The sequence below is a fragment of the Anabrus simplex genome, chromosome 4 (genome assembly GCF_040414725.1).
Source record: "Anabrus simplex isolate iqAnaSimp1 chromosome 4, ASM4041472v1, whole genome shotgun sequence".
NCBI classification, from domain to species: domain Eukaryota; kingdom Metazoa; phylum Arthropoda; class Insecta; order Orthoptera; family Tettigoniidae; genus Anabrus; species Anabrus simplex.
In genome coordinates, this window is record NC_090268.1 from 165019877 (window position 1) to 165040335 (window position 20459).

The window sequence follows — 20459 nt, forward strand, 5'->3', positions numbered from 1 at the left end:
ATGTCCCATCATAAAATGCATAGATCAGAGAAAGACTGCTGCAAAAGTCTGTCCCACTTTCGAAAGGATTTTGTTTTAAATTGTTCTGTTTAAGACTTTTATGCAAACTCTTTGAAGCTTGATGAGATACTGAAGTTTTTCTGTTGCTTAACCTGTCTGCACGGAAGATTTACCACGTAGTCCTTGTTTACAGTGTAAATTTAGTGAGTTATCAGACACAAGTTTTCTGTGCTTTTGCCTGAATGAATCCACTTCAAGTGCAACCAACAGCCCCTGGGAAGGGCAGGAAGAAAAGGGGAAACAAAGATAAATGGAGAAGGAATGTAGCAAAGCGAAGGAGGTAACATTACTTTATACATTCTTGCTTTTTAGGTTAGGTCACCTACAGCCAAAGAAACAGTGTATCAGAACACTTTCGAGTGTTCTCAGTATCTGAAACAATGATTTATAGGCTCTTTTAAACAAACTGATAGATATTCAGCATGCTCATGCAAGCAAGGAAGGGGAGTTATGGATTGGAATAGCTTACCAAGGGAGATGTTCAATAAATTTCCAATGTCTTTGCAGTCATTTAAGAAAAGGCTAGGAAAACAAGAGATAGAGAATCTCCCACCTGGGCAACTGCCCTAAATACAGATCAGTGGTGATTGATTGATCCCACCTCAATCTAAATTTATTTTATTTTATTGCAGATATTCTGCACCTTCATTCCCTAAACTACTTTCATGTCAACACAAAGCTGCAGAGACTTTTCAGTGCAATCAAGTACCAGTCAGCATGCAAGATATAAGACGCATGCACCAGAAATTCTAGTAATCCAAACAGGGAACCTCAGCAGAATTTCATCAGGCGTCATATCACAGTTTCAACTCCCAAATATAATAGATCCAGGTTTAAGAATGGCGATTATCGGTGGAAGAAAGTAACGGCGAAATATTTTCTGCATATCCTGAAAGAAGGCAGTGTAGAAAATGTACAAGTGTGCAAGCATTCATTAAAACTTTATGTATATCGCGAGACAGAATTCAAGGATTATGTAAAAGGTACTTTGAGACAGATGAAGTAACTGTTGGACGTGGAGGTGACCGCAAATTTGATGAATATTCTGAGAGAAAGCAAGCTGAAAAGAAATCTACAGAATCTATCCAGATACTTGAAGTACACTACTGCCGCAGCAAGAACATAACTCTACAGTATCTTCGCAGTGAGTTAAGTATTAAACCTACAGTATCAAGAGTCACACAGTGAAAGTTTACATGTAAAGTACGATTATTTTGGTAACATTTTTAATAATGACTAGAACACTGATTTTGGGCTGCCTGCCACCAATTGCTGTTTGACATGCCTCTCCCTTTCAGAACGCATCAAATCTTGTACTAATGCGAATTTGAAGTAAAACCTAAATACCGATCTAAATGTTCAGAGGAAAACAGAAGCATTCTACGAGCATGTGTGGCAGAAACTTGGAGAAATGACTTTCTCCTTCAATTGTCAAAAGAATCATCCAATCCCCAAAATTCCTGACCAGGCAGCATACTTTTTATGCCAGCTGTAGTTTTACAACTTCACTATTTGTGAGGGGAGTTCTAAAGATCCTCAGGGGAGAAACAAAACGTTTGCTTATGAATGGCTTCAGAATTTTATACAGGAAGGGTTCAAACGAAATTGCATCTGCACTTTACCACAGATGTTTTTTTGCTATTTGCTTTACGTCGCACCGACACGGGCAGGTCTTATGGCTGCACGTGACTAATCTAATGTTTTAATCCGTATTGAAATCTGTTGATAATGTATTGAATAGGTGGATCATAATAAAACTTTGTTATTGTAAAAAAAAAAAAAAAAAAAAAAAAAAAGGTCCTACGGCGACGATAGGATAGGAAAGGCCTAGGAATGGGAAGGAAGCGGCCGTGGCCTCAATTACGGTACAGCCCCAGCATTTGCCTGGTGAGGCATTCCAGATTAAAGTGAGCCTAAGTGTGAAAAAGTAATTTTTATTTAGTAATAGGCCTATAATAATAATGTTATTTGCTTTACGTCCCACTAACTACTTTTACGGTCTTCGGAGACGCCGAGGTGCCGGAATTTAGTCCCGCAGGAGTTCTTTTACGTGCCAGTAAATCTACCGACACGAGGCTGTCATATTTGAGCCCCTTCAAATACCACCGGACTGAGCCAGGATCGAACCTGCCAAGTTGGGGTTTGAAGGCCAGCCTTAACCGTCTGAGCCACTCAGCCACGCTATTTAGTAATATATGTCATGTCTCATGTTAGTAAAAAGTATAAACATTTGAAAAACCTATCTAATATTCAGATTTTTCAAATTTTTTCCTTTGTTTTCACTACTTTTCAAAACACTGACCATCTTTGTGCTCATATGGTAATATTGGTAACCAAGTTGGCAACACTGATTTATTTATTAGCAGGTGACTTGAGATGTGTGATATCTGATTGAGTGATTGAGATTGAAGAATACTTTGCTGCAACATCATTCAAGGTAATTAATCATTATTTGTTTCAATGGCTGTTTTTGCTCTTACTGTTATTCGGTAACACCCGTTACCAAATTAGTTAAAGGTCTTAAGTGCCCTTACGGGGTGAACACCCATGCCGTTAGTGCTATTGAGAACTATTTCTGCGATGAGAAGAGTGAAAACAATCGCACGGGATTTCTCATATATGACGCAGTAAAACTGAGAGAAGAGGTTCAGTTTAACACCAACTCATTAAAAGTTGACGGATTCGTAAATTTAGGAGAACACACCCAAGAACACGGAAAAAATAAACTCTCAAATCATGCATTAGTGTTCATGTTTGTGCCCCTTTGGCATAATTGGGTTCAACCGGTTGCTGTGTATGCAAGCTGAAATTCCACACCAGGTGATATTTTGTCACGAATTTTAATCAAGGGTCTTACAACTGGAGCAAATTGGCGCCAGAAGTATAGGTTTTATCTCAGATGGAAGTCAGTCTAATAAAACGGTGTGGAAATGTTTAGGAATAAATAGAAAGGAGGGAAGGTCGTGTGCTCTATTTCTAATCCTTTCATTCTAGTAGGGGACTTTGGGCCTTTTCAGATGCTGTACATATAAGTGCATCAGAAATAATTTTAACGACAAAAGGCAAGTCTATTACAATAAGGAAGTTGTGGACTTTAAATTCTATCAAACAAGTTTTTGAAATGGATAACTGCCATAAATTTGCAGGTTTGAAAGTTTGCCACAAGCTAACGCCTGCACATGTAGACCTCACTTCATTTCAGCGCATGAACGTGAGACTTGCTTTTCAGGTATTTAGTAATTCTGTTGCAAATGGCTTTAAGTTCTTTAGACAGATAAACTCTGAGGGATTTGAAGACAGCGAACCGACAAACGTTCACAAGGGAATTAACCATCCTAACAGATGTATTAAAAACGTCTACACCAGCAGGGGTTCTTTATAAAGATTCAATAAAATGGAGAGATAACCTCAGTGGGAAGAATAATACTTTTGCTTCAGAAAGAAATCTTGAATGCCTAAGAGTAACAATCGAGAGCATCGTACAGGTGTCCGAGTATTGATGGAATAATGGATTCCTATATGTGCTCACAGCCAAATTTAATCAAGATCCACTAGAACGGCACTTTGGTATACTACGCTTATTAAGTTGTGTCGACCACCATTCAACAATAGATTTTCTTAATTTACACATGTTGCAGTCTATTTAAATCCGAACCAAACTTGCCCTGTCATCTGGTAGTAATTGTGAGCCCGATAACTGACATTGACACCATTCCTCAATGAAATGAGAACACTGGCTAAGAAGACAGAAGAGACAAATAAGGCTGTAGTAGAAAATGCACAAAAAATAAGACAAGCGCTAGACTTCACTGAGAACGTAGATGACCTCTTGCCGGACTGGGAGAACAATTTAGGTATAATTAACAGTGATAGCCGCAGTCTTGCAAAGGAGTGTTTGATTTATCTAGGAGGATATATAGTATGCAATATATCCAAGGTGACAAAATGTCATAAATGTGTCAGCCTGCTTCCGGAAAGCCTACAGAAGTAATACTTGCCGCAGCCCTCACATTTATTAGGGACTATAGCAATAAATACAGCACTGACAGCACTTTCCTCAACCATCCTTCAAGAGCAGTTTATAATGTGTTCGTACAAGTTGAAAATTTAGTGGCACAAAAACTCTCCTGTGAACATAGTCTATGGGGCGATACATTTTACGAGTGTTTGGACAGTTTGATGATGATGATGATGATGCTTGTTGTTTTAAGGGGCCTAACATCGAAGGTCATGGGCCCCTAATGGTACGAAATGAAACAACAAATATTATAAAGGCATCCATTGACCAAAATAAAAATAAAAAATGTCATGAAGAATGAATGGATGGACAGGAACCCAACAAAACACAAAAACAAACAAAAACAAAAACCAGTGGATCGGATTCAATAGAGAACGAAAATAACATTATTACCGACCAAGGAACCACTTATAAAGCACAATGATGCTTGGTGTCTAAAGGGGGTGCAAAATCCACGTCTAAGGCCCCACAGAATGGTACATGTCGCGAGTAAAATAGAACCATGGTATGTGTCATGTATTAATCAGAAGTAGCGAAGACTCACGGTGTTCCACAAAAGATGGTACTACTCACAAGTATTGTACTTCGTACAGGTAACGCAGACCTATGGTGTTTCTCACACAATGGCGTCACCCACAGCCAATGCAAACCGATGAGTTTCCTCACTTAGGGTGCTAGTCACGGGTGCCGATCCCAAGGGCCCCATGGTGTTTCGCACATAGTGAGTACTAATCACATGTAACGCAGACCCACGGCGTCGCTCATATAGTGGTACAACTCACAGGCTACGCCCAGACCTGCGGTGTTGCCCGCATGGGTACAACGCACGGGTACTAGAATCCACCCGGCCAGGCTTTTTACTGCAACGAATCACAAACATATTTCGTACCATGTTAGTGATACTACTCGCAAGTACATGCAACCCATGGTGTTCCCCGCATGGTGGTACAAATCAAGAGTAGTTTCATGGTTCTAATTCATTCATCCCTTGGTCACCCCTTTTAGTCACCTCTCACGACAGGCAGGGGATACCGTGGGTGTATTATTCGTCAGCCTCCCCCACCCACAGGGGGTGTGTGTTTGGTCCGCGAGAGGTATTTAATTTCCCTCAAGTCCGCCGGCAAGCCGGTTAGGACCCCCCTATCCGCCACCTGGGACGCGCCACGTGGGAGTATCACCTCTCCCCCTGCTACGCCTGCGTAGCAGGTTCGTGGTGGACAGTTTGCACAGTATCACTATTAACTCGAAAGAATTAGGATGCTGCAATGACCATGTTGCGGACATTATCCCTAAACTTGTGTTACATTATATTAAATGTCTATTTCATTTTTTAACAAGACAGGTGAGAAAGGAACTGAAATCTTCTAAGACCACAAAGTCTACCCGCAAGCTATCTAAACTATCTGACAACTGACTTGTGGAATGGTAAGCAAAAGCATAATATTTTGCGTGCAATAATTGTCTTTTATTCGTATGCTGACTTGTAAGCTAAAGCTCAAATACTGCTCAGACAGCGGCCTAGCAGAGGAACCGATGAACTAGGGGAGTGATCATACTTCTTCCATCTACTCACTATGCAAATACTAAACAGTGATCAGGTAATTTTAAGATGCTGTTCCACTGAAAAATGGGCTGTGTACTTACTGGAAAACCTTGTGGAGCTAGATCAGAGGTTTATTTGCAGTAAATTTACAACTTGTTTTTATTTTGGATGTTATGTACTTTAGGTTACTTAAATCGACTGATTGCTTATTCTCTTAAGGGTAGGATTGTTTCATTTTGGCCTAGTTTTTGTTTCCTCATACTTCTCATCTTATTAACATTATACCTCTGACACTGTGTGTATATATATATATATATATATATATTTATTTTTTTTTTTTTTTTTTTTGAAAATGGCACCTATTGATAAGGTTTTGATGGGAGCTTATCGTGAACGACTGAAGACCAACAAAAATCAATACGAGGCACATCTTCTAAACGAGAGACATCGTGACAAGCAGAAAAGAGAATTAAATAAAATAAAAGAAGAAAATGAACAATTATTAAAAGAAAAATGTAGAAAGGTTCTAGAGAGTTAGAAACCACCGTAATAAACTTAAAATTAACACTGCTGATTCCACCAAAGAAATATCTCTGATTGGCAGTTACAAATGCCGATAGTCTTTTGGGAAAGCAGTAAATAGATTAAACAACAAGTCTGAAAGCCCTAGCAAAAAATGTGCTGTGGTAAAAAAAACTAGCACTAGATATTGGATTGAAATTAAAAGAGCCATAACAACATTGTACATTTACCACATCGGTCCCTATCTGAAGACCACAAGAAGTGTATAACTGATTTTTATACTAGTGATAAGATCAGCAGGCAGGCACCCGGGAAAAATTATGTAAAATCAGTAAAATTTCCAAAAACTGGCAAGCGGGTACATATGCAAGTAAGGCATTTGATAATGACAGGAAGAGAGGCCTCTGAGGAGTTTAAACTTAAATATCCTGAAGTTAAAGTAAAGAAATCACTTTTTCTCTCTCTACGTTCCAAACATGTATTACCGGTTTCTCAAAAGCCGCACAATGTGTGTGTCTGCAAATACCACGCCAATGTAATTTTTTTTATTGGAATAAATGCAAATTTTCCAAAAATCATGAAGAACTTCTAGAATATACATGTTGCGATGTACTAAACGAGAGTTGTATATTTGAGAAGTGCTCAAAATGTTTTAAAAAAGAAGTGAGTGACCTTGTAATTGATTTTCATGAAGAACAGGAGATCTGGAAGAAATGGACTGTTGAAGGAGGAATCCATTTGATTGCTGTCGCTGGGAATGTAAGAGAAGCTGTTAAGGAGCTAGAAAGCAAAATGTCACATTTCAAGTGTCGCTGAAAAAAATACAGGAGGATTATTTTGAAGAATCCATGAAAAACCTGAATAAAGAGAAAAATACAGAATCTTATGCAGCTGTACAAATCGACTTCGCTGAAAACTATTCAATTACCTTTCAGGATGAGATTCAGTCAGCCCACTGGAGTCACCACCAAGTAGGTATATTTAAATGTTGTGCTTGGTTGTCAAATAATAAAACAAAGTCATATGTTGTGATAAGCAATGACAAGTCACACAGCAAGTTCTGTGTATGGACTTTAATTGGTAAAGTTGTTAGTGATATTAAAAAGAATTTTCCTTTCTTGACAAACTAATAATTTTTAGCGATAATTGTGCTTGCCAGTTTAAAAGCAACTACACAATGTCAGCTCTGTATTAATTGGAAACTGATTTTGAATTATCGGCTTTCACGGCCGCAGATCTTATAATCACGGGAATAGAACCAGCTTTTGGGTGGTTAGGCCGTGTGCATTTTGCAGAGTTTCGTCCAGACGTGCCATTTGGACTCATCAGCTGGAATGGCTCCAGCTGACGATTTTGAACTGGTCATCGAATGGAAGTTTTTCGCATCAAGCCATGGAAAAGGTGCTGTCGACGGCATTGGCGGAACAGTAAAGCGACATGTACGGACAGTGGTGAAAGAAAACAGACAAATTCATACAGAATCGGCAAAAGATTTCCACGAATATGTTGAGAATAAAGTCACTGACATTGAAAGCTTTTACGTCGATAAAAGTGAGCTTTCACAGAATGAGTCAGTTCTCCAAAACTACTGGGAAAAGTTTATCCCGATCCCCAATATTCAGTCAAACCACCATTTTAGAGTGTACGATAATAACCATATTTTGGTAGAGAGAACTTCAACTTCTTCAATGACCAAGGTAGCAGCTTTCCAAGATGTTGAGGACATCATATATTCTCAACCCTCAACTTCTACAACCAGACTTCGGTATGAAGATGTCTATTCAGATTAAGAGTGTTCAAGTGAGGAAGAAATCCTTCAGTCGGAGAAGAAACTAGCCGGGAGTGTTTTTAAAAATCCAGTAGATGTTCACGCTGGAATGTATATACTTGTTGAAATGCCTTGTGAGCAAGTCAAGGGTCAGAAGTTACAGCAAGGAAAAATGTATGTTATGCGGCCATATGCCAAGGAAGTGTCGACGATGAGGACTATGTGTCTGTAATGTTCTTAAAATCACATAGTTCCAATAGTGTTTTTATAGCTAATGATAAAGATATCAAACTTGTAACTTTTAATAATATTTTGGGCAAACTCCCCAACCCTTCAGTCAAGCCAAAGGGCCTCTTCACAATCCTATACGAGTTCAGTGGAAAAATTGATGTATTTGAGAAATAACATCAAGAGTTATTTCTCAAAGTTTTGAGACACAGGATACAAATATAACAAACATACTTGACACTCAAGTCATATGTTTAATAAACAATCATTAGTTGTTTTTGTCATTAGTTAAGTATTGGCAATATTTTTAATTTGGTTTTTTCATTAATCTAAGGTATCTAAGACGCTAACATTTTTTTAAATTCATGTAAGCATTTAAAAATGTTTAAGTTGTTTATTTGTTTGCTGTACAATGTACTGTAACATATAAACATGCTTGGTATTAGTATTTTATACTCATGTATTTTATTCTGATTTTTAAAAAAACTATATAACACCCGTTACCCATCCCGTTACTTTTTATTTATAGCTAAAGTCATGCAATAAGTTTTTAATGAACAAAATATTTATACTATGTTGACACAACTATCAAACACTTTTCTTAAAGATCTGGACAAAATTATAAGAAGTTCTGTAAAAGAAATAATGATGCTGCCTGATGATACTCCAAATTCGATGCTCTATAGTGCCAGAAAGGTCAGAGGGATGGGAATAATTTGCGCAGAATGGGAAGCAAATATACAGCATTACAATATTTGTAATCGCTTACTCCATGTTCAGGACGTTCACCTACCACACGTAAGGAAGTTACCTGAAGAACAAGATATGGCACTCCACAGACTTGACATAAAAAAAGAAAGTCTCCCCCCAAAGATTGACGGAAGAAAACTAATACCAATGTAAATGGTCCGTTATTGGACATTATAAATTTTCCACCTAACTCATTCCTGGATGCCAGCGTTTCGCCCTCGTGTGCTAGGATGGGCTCATCAGTTGGTACCTAGCACACCTACCAATACGCTGGCTAGTGCATACCGTGGAGGCCACTGCGTAGGCTAACTGGAGCCCTAGCACACGAGGGCGAAATGCTGGGAACCAGGAATGAGTTAGCTGGAAAATTTATAATGTCCAATAACGAACCATTTACATTGCTATTATAAATTTACTCATTCAGGACAAATATTTCAGATTCCCTATGGGAATCATCTATATAATCTGATGGCCAAGCAGGCATCAATTTTTGGTGATGAGACAAAGTCTCTTAGTGCATTGACACAGCCGGTGGCTCCAGTTAGCCTATGCAGTGGCCTCCACGGTATGCACTAGCCAGCGTATTGGTAGGTGTGCTAGGTACCAACTGATGAGCCCACCCTAGCGAAACGCTGGCAACCAGGAATGAGTTAGCTGGAAAATTTATAATGTCCAATAACGGACCATTTACATTGGTATTATAAATTTACTCATTCAGGACAAATATTTCAGATTCCCTATGCGAATCAACATCTAAATAGGAAGGAAACTACGCAAAATTATGAGAAATCGATCCTTTCAGTCGTGGTGTCAACTACCACATAAAGGAAAAGGAGTAGTGTTATATTCAGACTGCCCGAAAGCAAACTCCTGGATGACTCATAAATCACCTCCGTCCTCCTCTGAATACATGAATGCAGTGAAGATGACATGCAACCTCACTGCAGTCAGGTCGGTTCCCGGTAGGTCATTCAACACAACCCGTTGCAGCCATTTTGGCTGGACATGTGCTGGGATTCTGCCGGAGCACTGAACTAATGCGCAACCACCGTGTAAGATCGTCGATTGCTCAAGACTTGAGACAGCATGGATGGGAGGTGCACGAGGAGGTTCACTGCGTCTCTACCGATGACTCTAATCGGGGGCGGACATCGTAGCCATCAACAGAGAGGACATGAAAGCGATAGTCTTAGATCCCACCATTCGCTTTGAAAGGGACCTGGATCCGGCTCGGGATGTGGACTTAGAAAAGCAAGCTATTTATATTCCATGGTTGCCTTACCTTTCATCTAAAGTATAAAATACCTATCGATCGGTGGATTGTCAGAGGCCTGCTATTCGGAGCAAGAGGTGCCCTCCCTAGTCAAACATCGAACTTCCTACAAAACTTGAAAGTTCCATTCTGCGAGTTAGAAAAAATAGTAATACAGATACTGAGGGACTCTCTGCAAATCATTCACTTCCATCTGTACCTGAGAACGTGATTGACATTTCTCCCCCACTAACCCCGGGAAAAAAGAAGATAACAGCTTCAACGATTAAATCATCATTTCTTGATATTTTTAAACTCCATTGAAATTGAAACTGTATTCCGGATCAAATGGTCACCCTCATTGGAGGACGGACGATTTATTTCTTTAATAAATCTCTCTCTTATATTTCTTTCATAATTTTGAACTATTATAATTTAAGTTTTAAGTTAAACCATGTAAACCTCAGGAACCATGTCCAATTTAAGTAACACCCATTACCACTGTAATTTAAATTTGTATTAAGAATTAAAATAGATAAATAATAATAAAAATATGTGTGATGTTTACATATATTAGTTCTACCCATCATTCCACATCTGAGGTTTTGACTAAATTTATTTTGTTTTATTTAAACATTTTATGCATCCGGGTGCTACACCCGTTACTACTGAATGTCTGTGGTGTGAAAATGGGAAACCACGGAAAACCAACTTCGGGGCTGTCGACAGTGGGGATTGAACCAACTATCTCCCGATTACTGGATACTGGCCGCACTTAAGTGACTGCATCTATCGAGCTCGGTTTACCACAGATGAACAACTACCAACCTGGCAAATTACCATTCCATCAAGCTGGTCGCCAACGGTTGCAGAGGACAGAACAAAAATAAAATCATTATTGGAATGCTTGGCAAGTTCTTGGCTGTAGATGCTCCTCCTTCAATAAAAAAAGATACAGTAACACTGCTGTTTCCTGTGGTAGGGCATTCATTTATCCCTCCTGATAGGGTTTTTGGATGAATCGAGGCCAATGTTAACCCTCAAGTACCGAGGACCGGTCACCGAGACCGCTACGGCATGGTTGACTTTAAATATCTGGAAACTCTGCTGTTGCAATTACTTGTGCTGCTAGCTAACTTATTATCGGGTTCTGAGAATAACTTCACCCCTGTAGTATGACAGTAACAAGTCCAAGGTTAGACGCAGTCATGATTGATGTTCAGGAAGCGGCCTGTGAGACCGGACCTCGCTATTTACGTTATCAGTGGATGTGAACTGTATCAGCGATCAGTCATCATCCATTGCATGCAAGCGGCCCGTGAAACCGGATCTTGCTGTTTTATTTCTCAGTGAGTATGAAGTGAAGAGTCTCAGTGATAACACTTCATGAAGGAGGTTTGTGGTAAGAGCAGTCCTGCAGGAACTAGTGTCACAAATAATACTGCTATGGATACTTCCAGGACATGTGTTACAAGTGCAAGCTTTACTAAAGTTGTGCAGGAGTGGCTTGAAGAGGACTGTAGTGATGGAGACAGCTGTGAAGACAATATCGCAATTCACAGTGATCATAGTTCGGACTCTGAAACTAGTGAAAATCACGAGGAAGTGGTAGTGCAGTGAATGATGAGATAGAAGAAAATAGTGAGAGTGAATCTTCCGACGAAAGTAATAGTGACGCAGTTCAACCTCGTTATTATTACGGCAAGAATCTATATAAATTCTCAGGCACTGAAACACAATATTTTGAGACTCCCAGCTTTACGACGTGCAGCTCAAATTGGTAATGAAGCTGACCCCGTATCTGTATGGAATCTTATAACGGATGATATTCTCTGTATCATTCTTCGATGGACAAATGTAAAACTCAGCAGAGGGGTCATTCCATGAAAACAGGGACATAGATACAGAATACTTTTTTAATATTTTCTGGTAGATACTGGGTGAAATTAGGTTGGCGAAACTTCAAAATACAATGGGAAAGTATCAGAATTCGATACATCGCGTATGTTTTTGTTATATTTGCGCCAAAAATTGTCGCATGTTTATGAGATCTGAGATGGCTAAATAGTGCTGTGATCTTATGCCACTTTTTATACTGAAACAAGGAATCGCATGTTGAGAAACCATATCAGATTAGAAAAGCGTATTCTGGTAAGCAGTTTGCGACAGTAATATTCTTGTTTGCTTTTTGTATAATCGCTGAAAATGATAATCTCTATATAATGAAACTGATTGTAACGTGAGTCACGAAAACATGGAAAAGTTTTCCTGTAGCTAGATGCAACGATGTTGTTTCGTTTAAACTCGTTTTTCTTCTTCCCATGGCACTATCTGGCAACACTTATAATAAAACAATATTCATTTTTTGCCTCTAATGCATTAAAATACGAAAAATAAACGTGTAACGTGAGACGAATTTTGGCCTACGACACGGCGGCGTCGCGAAATATTCCGCGGCAAATGAATGACACTTCAAACTGATGTTCACATTGCATATTTACAAAACTGCTAGCAATACCCTTTCTTAACAAACAAAATGTATTATACTTCAGGCTAACTGCACAGTAGTACACAGCAATTCATGAGTTTAGTTTAAATCTGTCACATTCCCTGCACTCGCTTTAGACAACTTTCAGGTTATGATTGACAAAATCTAACTCATGGCTAACGAAACAACTTCGTATTTAAAGTAAATTGTAGATATTAACAAGTATTTTATATAACTTGCTACCTTATTTTTCCTTAACCTCACTTTTTAGGTTTACAAGACGATTTAAGGATGCCTATGACAGCAGCAGAACGCCAAAGGAGAAGAAGAGAAAAGTTAAAAAAGGAAGGGAAATACGATGAATACAGATTAAAACATCAAGAGGAAGCAAAGAAACACAGAATGAAGATGCGTGAAAATTTGAAGAAGCTGCCAAGAGTAACAAGGGACAACGTACAGAAAAGAAAGAGGGAAGAGGTACGACGGAGAGTGGCAAAACACAGATCACTAAAGAAAAAATCTTTAGAAAAGGTTCAGAGTGCTGAAACTGAACAGCCTGCATATCGAAGTGCCCAAGCCTTAGGTAAAGCAGTATCAGAGCAACGAAAGCACTTCCATCATCACCTCGCCGCCGCTGTACCGTTGTCAGGAAACTTTTTGGTGACAACTGTGAAGAGAAAATTTTGAATCGTAGACTCCTAAATCAAGAAGTCAGGCATGGCAATTCTCTTGATCAGGAAGTGATCCTCATGATTAAAAACTTTTATTGTCAGGATGATATAAGTAGAATGGCTACTGGACGTAAGGATGCTATCGAAGTAGTTGACAGTGATGGTTCAAAGTCAAAAATGCAAGTGCGACATCTGATGTTTACCATTTCTGAAGCTTTCCAGATGTTTCAAGAACAGTATCCCCATGTATTAGTTGGTCGTAGCAAGTTCGCAAAGCTTCGGCCACCGTATGTCCTTCTCAGTAACAAACTGCCACATAATGTATGTCTGTGCAAGTACCACGAGAACTTTAATCTTGCATGGGAAGGTCTTCATAATGCTGACAAAAATGTCCCGTTGTTTAAAAACAATCTCTTAGATAGTATTATCTGTGAAAATAGCACTGAGAATTGTTGGCTCAACAAATGCTCTGTATGCTCTGAAGGAAAAGGATTTTTAAAATTCATTGGAGATAGAGAAGAAAGAGAGGCAACATGGTGTGTATGGAAAAATAATGGTGAAGATCGCATCCAGAAAGTTGTGGAAGAAGGAAGCACAACTGAACTTGTTGAGCATATCTGTAGTATAGTACCTCAGTTCCTTGAACACAGCTACGTTAAGATGAAACAAGCTGAAAGCTATCGGCAGATGAGGGCAGAAGCTGAGACAGAAACCTTCGAGTCCAAGGCATTAATTCAGGTGGACTTCGCAGAGAACTACACCTGTGTCTCGCAAGATGAAATTCAGAGTGCCCACTGGCAGCAAGCACAAGTCAGTCTATTTACTGCTGCAGTGTGGTACTCTGGGAAAATGCAGCCCATTGTATTATGCAGTGATAATCTAACTCACTCAAAGGACACCATTCTAGCATACGTAGACATTTTACTCGGAACTTTACCCAAGGAAACAAAACAAGTGTTTATCTGGTCAGATGGTCCCGCTTCGCAATTTAAAAACAAATACATTGCAGCATTTCTTCCTGAACTGTGCAAGAAGCACGGAATCAACCTGCAGTGGAATTTCTTTGCAACGTCGCATGGGAAGGGCCCGGTTGACGGAATTGGTGGTGCTGTCAAGAGGAAGGTATGGAACTTAAGAACTTCATATTTGGGTTCCGTATTGAAGCAGAATTCACATCAAAGAAAAGTACAATAACTAAATGTTTGAACACCTTTAACTTGTCAAACATAGCTATATGTCTTGAGTGCCAAAATTTCATAGATTTACACCTATAAACATATTCTGCTATAGCTATAATATAATAGCAGATTTTTAACACGTTATTTTAATTAGAAAAATTTTTTATAAATGCACACCCTACAGGACATGATTTTTCTTAATCATGATTTTTTACCTGGACATGTTCACACCTTTTTGTAGATAGATAATGTATAATTTTATATTTACTGTTATATCATACCTGAAATATTGTAAGGTTTAATGTCCTCGATTAATTGTTCTTGGCTGATGATGACAGGGACACTGTCGAAACCAGTCCCGAGTGTATAAAAATGTGAAGGTTTAACTGTAACGTAAAACTGTCACATAATATAATGTATTGAAAAGGTGGAACTTATTGTACTTTTCTTTGATGTGAAGGTATGGAACTCCGTTCGCCAGCGTAAATGTACTGTTACATGCGCTTCTGAATTTGCAAAGGCATATGTGGATGGGCATGTGAAAGTGTTACCAGTATCATCCACGGACATCCTGGAAAGGAATACAGCTCTGCATTTCAAGGATATTGTAACAAATGTAAAACCAGTTGCTGGCATTTCAAAACTACATTGCTTTGCAGCAAATGAATCATCACTTTTAACAGCATTCATAACTGAAAAAGGGTTTAATGAAATTGGCTGTGAAGTGAATCCTGGTGACTGGTACATGGTACAGTATGATGGGAAGTGTTACCCTGGTGAGGTACGTGAAGTAATAAACAATGAGTACCTTATCAGTACAATGGAGCAGGCTGGAAGTTACTGGAAGTGGCCGTCTAGTCCAGATGAAATCTACTACACTTCCACACAATTAATCAAAAAGTTAAATGCTCCTACAGTTGTAAATGCCAGTGGACACTGGAAATTTGAGTAGGAAAGTGATGTAACATGAGTTATTCTGTTGAATAATGTATGTGCCAAAATTGTAATCAATCCATTACATAGCTGTTCTTACACTGTAGTGTTTTCCTTTATATGATATTTTATATTACTTGTAGTACACTATGTCCACAAATGATCTTGAAATCATTAACAGACCAGAGTTTAGCAAAAAGCAGAAATACTATTTGATGTGTCATCTCCACAAAAAATGTATCAGGAAATTTCAAAAAGATGCAGAAAATGTTAAAGTATATATATATATATATATATATATATACTTTAAGAATGCACTAATACACAGTTAACCAAAAAGTTAAATGCACCTACAATTGTAAATACCAGAGGACACTGGAAGGCTGAATAGGTATAGCAGTGGTGTAACGTGAGTCACGCTCATTAGTAACATGAGTCACGATTACTAATCGAACAATAATATAGTTGTTCTCAAAATATATGTTTTTTCTTTATATGACATTGTATACTAATGTCTATAGTACACTATGTTCAGAAATGATCATCATGAAATCATTAACAGAGCAGAGTTTAGCGAAAATCAGAAATACTGCTTGATGGTGTGTCATTTCCATGTAACATGAGTCACACAACTTTAAAAAATCATAGAAAATTTTAAAAAATATATATTTTTCTTAAAGTGCTTGAAAACAAGTAAGCAACCTATAGGGTACTTAATAACCACAGAATCAAAGTTACACAGTTACTTGTTTGTGTACTATGTGAATTTAATTTAGAGTATAAGCTCTCCAAATGTAACGTGAGTCACGTGGATTGACCCAGAGAGAGAAGCAAGTGCAAATCACAGACAGACTTGAGAAATGTAGATATGATGGAGCTGAAAGCTTTCATAGGTTTGTTATTTTACTCTGCAGCTTTCAAATCCAATCATGAAAGCACAAAGTCAATTTTTGCAACAGATGGCACCGGGAGGAAAATATTCCACCGAGTGATGAGTAAAAACACCTACTTTAGTACTTTACAAATACCTTTGGTGCTACGCTCACAGTAACACAAGTATGTCTTTTGTTTGTCTTACACTTTCAACAATTTCGTATGTGATGTCTGTGTTCACTGAAGTTCTTTGCTTTAGTTTCATTGCTTCAGTTGTCAATGGCATAATTTCCTGAAGTGTATCGCGATATGCAAGATTTAATAGGCGACAAAAAGCTATGGCCAATGTACATAAGAAGAATTCTGTGGACTGGTGATTTATTGATGATGATGCTTGTTGTTTTAAGGGGCCTAACATCGAGGGCATCGGCCCCTAATGGTACGAAATGAAATAACAAAAAGTTCAAAAAATCCACTGACCAAAAGAAATAAAAATGTCATGAAAAATGAATGGATGGACATGAACCCAAAAAATAACCAAAAACAAACAAGAAACAAAACAAAAAACAGTGGACAAATACCTTTGGTGCTACACTCCCAGTAACACACGTATGTCTTTTGTTTGTCCAACACTTTCAACAATTTCGTATGTGATGTCTGTGTTCACTGAAGTTCTTTGCTTTAGTTTCATTGCTTCAGTTGTCAATGGCATAATTTCCTGAAGTGTATCGCGATATGCAAGATTTAATAGGCGACAAAAAGCTATGGCCAATGTACATAAGAAGAATTCTGTGGACTGGTGATTTATTGATGATGATGATGCTTGTCGTTTTAAGGGGCCTAACATCGAGGGCATCGGCCCCTAATGGTACGAAATGAAATAACAAAAAGTTCAAAAAATCCACTGACCAAAAGAAATAAAAATGTCATGAAAAATGAATGGATGGACATGAACCCAAAAAATAACAAAAAATAAAACAAGAAACAAAACAAAAAAACCGTGGATCCGACTCAAAAGCGGTCATAAATAATAGTATTACTGACCAAGGGACCACTTATAAAGCATAGTCCTGAATCGATTATGCTTGATGTCTGAAGGGGTACAAAAACCAGGTCTACGGCCCCTCAGTATGGTACAAGTCGCGAGAAGTAGAACCATGATATTTCTCAAGCTGCGGTACTAATCAAAGGTAGCGTAAACTCACGGTGTTCCAAGCATTAAGGTACTACTCACAAGTATTGAACATCGTAAAGGTAACACAGACCTATGGTGTTTCTCACACAATGGCGCCACTCATAGCCAACGCAAACCGATGAGGTTCCTCACCTAGGTGTACTAAGCACGGGCGCCGGCATTCCCGTGGTGTTCCTCACATAGTGGGTACTAATCACTGGCAACGCAGACCCACGGTGGTAATTCTAAATTCCCATGGAGGGAATTAGATATTTTTCAACCAATAGAGCATATCAAAAATCAGATCAAAAATTAGATGTATGGCTTTTCAGGCGTTTCAGGTGTCGCTCATATAGTGGTACAACTCACAGGCTACGCCCAGACGCGTGGCGTCGCTCATATAGTGGTACAACTCACAGGCTACGCCCAGACGCGTGGCGTCGCTCACACGGGTACAACTCACAGGCAACGCCCAGACCTGTGGTGCTGCACACACGGGCACGACTCACGGGTACTGGAAACCCACACTGAACCCCCCTCGAGTGCTACGAATCACAAAAATATGGAGTACCTAACAGAGTGGGACTAATCGGAAGTAAAAGCGACCGATGGTGTTCCGCGCGTGATGGTACTAATCAAAAGTAGTTTCATGGTTCTAATCCAAGCATCCCTTGGTCGCCCCTTTTAGTCGCCTCTCACGACAGGCAGGGGATACCAGTGGGTGTATTATTCGTCAGCCTCCCCCACCCACAGGGTGTGTGTGTTTGGTCCGCAAGAGGTATTTTATTTCCCTCAAGTCCGCCGGCAAGCCGGTTAGGAACCCCTATCCGCCACCTGGGACGCGCCACGTGGGAGTGTCACCTCTCCCCCTGACTCCCCTCTCCCAGGTTCGTGGCGGTGATTTATTGGTCCAGGGATCATGCTATTTTGGTTCGAACAAAAATGAAAAATATTTATTGGTCCAGGGATCATGCTATTTTTCTTTCAACAATAATACTTTTTTGTGGTACATAAGATATTTCTCTGTAATGTGCAGCACCAAGTTGTTGAATGCGTCCTTAGTTGTTTTTCCGTAGAGTTCCAGCCACATCACTATAACATGGTCATTTGCCTCATTGAAGAACGAAATAACATTGTGAATGCTGTTGACCCCCATTTTGCTGTTTGAACTGGCCACTCTAGTCATATGGACAAAGATAATGAGAATCCAGAGACATAGCGCTCCCATTCCTCGGTGCTAGCCCTAGACCTCAACAAATTAACAAAAGGCGGCACCAGCAGCGGAATCGACATAAAGGAGTCCTGTCAACAAGCCTTATGTATTTCTCTAATAACGACGGTATTTCTTAATTTACCGCAGATTTTTCACTTTATTTAATTAAAAGCAATTATGTTCCATTTGTGACAAAATTTACATTGACATTTCGTAGATAGGAATGCGCGATGTAACCGAAGTAAACTATAACAGTGATTGTGGTGAAGTGAAAAGCACACTGAAGCGTGGGAAACCCTTCTCTACTACTGTGCCAGTACCAGTGGAGGAAGGGGTTTCCTCTTAAGAAAGAAAAGCTCAACGACCTGAACACATTACTGACCAAGCATTACGGGAAAGAGTGGATAACGAACGATGACCTCGCGTTCTTTAAGACACTGTCTGACCAGCAGCAAACTTTAAACAGTGAAATGCCAGAGTATGACACTGATGTGGGAGATTTTGTTGAGGACAATAACAGATTGTTAATATAAATGTACGAAATGTTAAAGAACTTATAAAACGTTTGGAATGAATGATGATTTCTTGATGTAATCATAAAATCAAAGAGCGGGGATTAGATATCAAAACAGATTATATCCTAACGTTAAAATTATTTCCATTCATGCTATTTTCATAGTGTAATACTTTCAAACGTAGCTAATAAAACATGTTCACCATGAATCTGCACACTATTTCAAATACTGCTGCATAAACCTTTATCTCCATAAAACTGCTGCAAAACTCGTTATGTCCAAACATTTTTCGCAAATAACACGGGTTTATAAGTTATATTTTGTTGACATTTTGCGGCATGGCGAAGATGAACTTTTACAGTTTAATTACAAAATTTCAAACTCCTATCTTTGTTACACAACAAATGACAGTTTTTTGAGCTTCCTGAAAAATTTGTTTGTCTGCACATAACAGGTTTTGCAACTGGACGACTCAAGGGGTAAGTAGGTTTCCGTTCTTATGTACAAAGATTACCTACCAGTTTTAAATCACTAACTTTCATGTGGCCGTGACCCTGTCATTTTATACCATTAGAAAAAAAACAACAAATAGAATACCGGCAATCGCTCGAGTTTGGACACCGAAATCAGAATGACACGATTAGAACTATGTAGCAACAATAAAACTTGCGTAAATAATTTCCTCGCTTCCTTGACGCTCCTAACGGTACAATCCTAGTGCACTCACTCCAGCTTGTAACACACTACTTCGCGAAGAAATATACATGAATCATACCTTAAAGTCCTTGTAGAAGAGAGACGTGTTCATTATCAATGCCGGTGACCCAGCCAGCCCGCCCAAAATGGTACACTTTAAAGACTTCACGCGCCATTAACATGTAGCCAGCCAGCCACTGGCCGACATGACGTCATTCCCAGAATTCCCAACACTTTCTTCTTCTTCTTCTGGAAATGTATGGACTCTTGTCGTGTCGCCCAGTCACAAACACATAATTTTTAAACAATAGACACATTGAAATGAAATGTAGTATGGCTTTTAGTGCCGGGATATCCCAGGACGGGTTCGGCTCGCCAGGTGCAGGTCTTTCTATTTGACTCCCGTAGGCGACCTGCGCGTCGTGATGAGGATGAAATGATGATGAAGACAACACACACACCCAGCCCCCGTGCCGTAGGAATTAACCAATTAAGGTTAAAATCCCCGACCCGGCCGGGAATCGAACCCGGGACCCTCTGAACCGAAGGCCAGTACGCTGACCGTTCAGCCAACGAG

At 39.2% G+C, this 20459-nt stretch overlaps 1 long non-coding RNA gene across 1 annotated transcript in view; it reads right to left on the bottom strand.

Annotated features, from left to right (window-relative positions):
- LOC136872536 (uncharacterized) overlaps positions 1-20096 on the bottom strand; it is a 35170-nt gene extending 15074 nt beyond the window's left edge. Inside the window, exon 1 of the long non-coding RNA XR_010859942.2 lies at positions 19962-20096. This is a non-coding gene — a long non-coding RNA (uncharacterized lncRNA). The remainder of the gene's footprint in view (positions 1-19961) is intronic.
- Between the last annotated feature and the right edge of the window lie 363 nt (positions 20097-20459).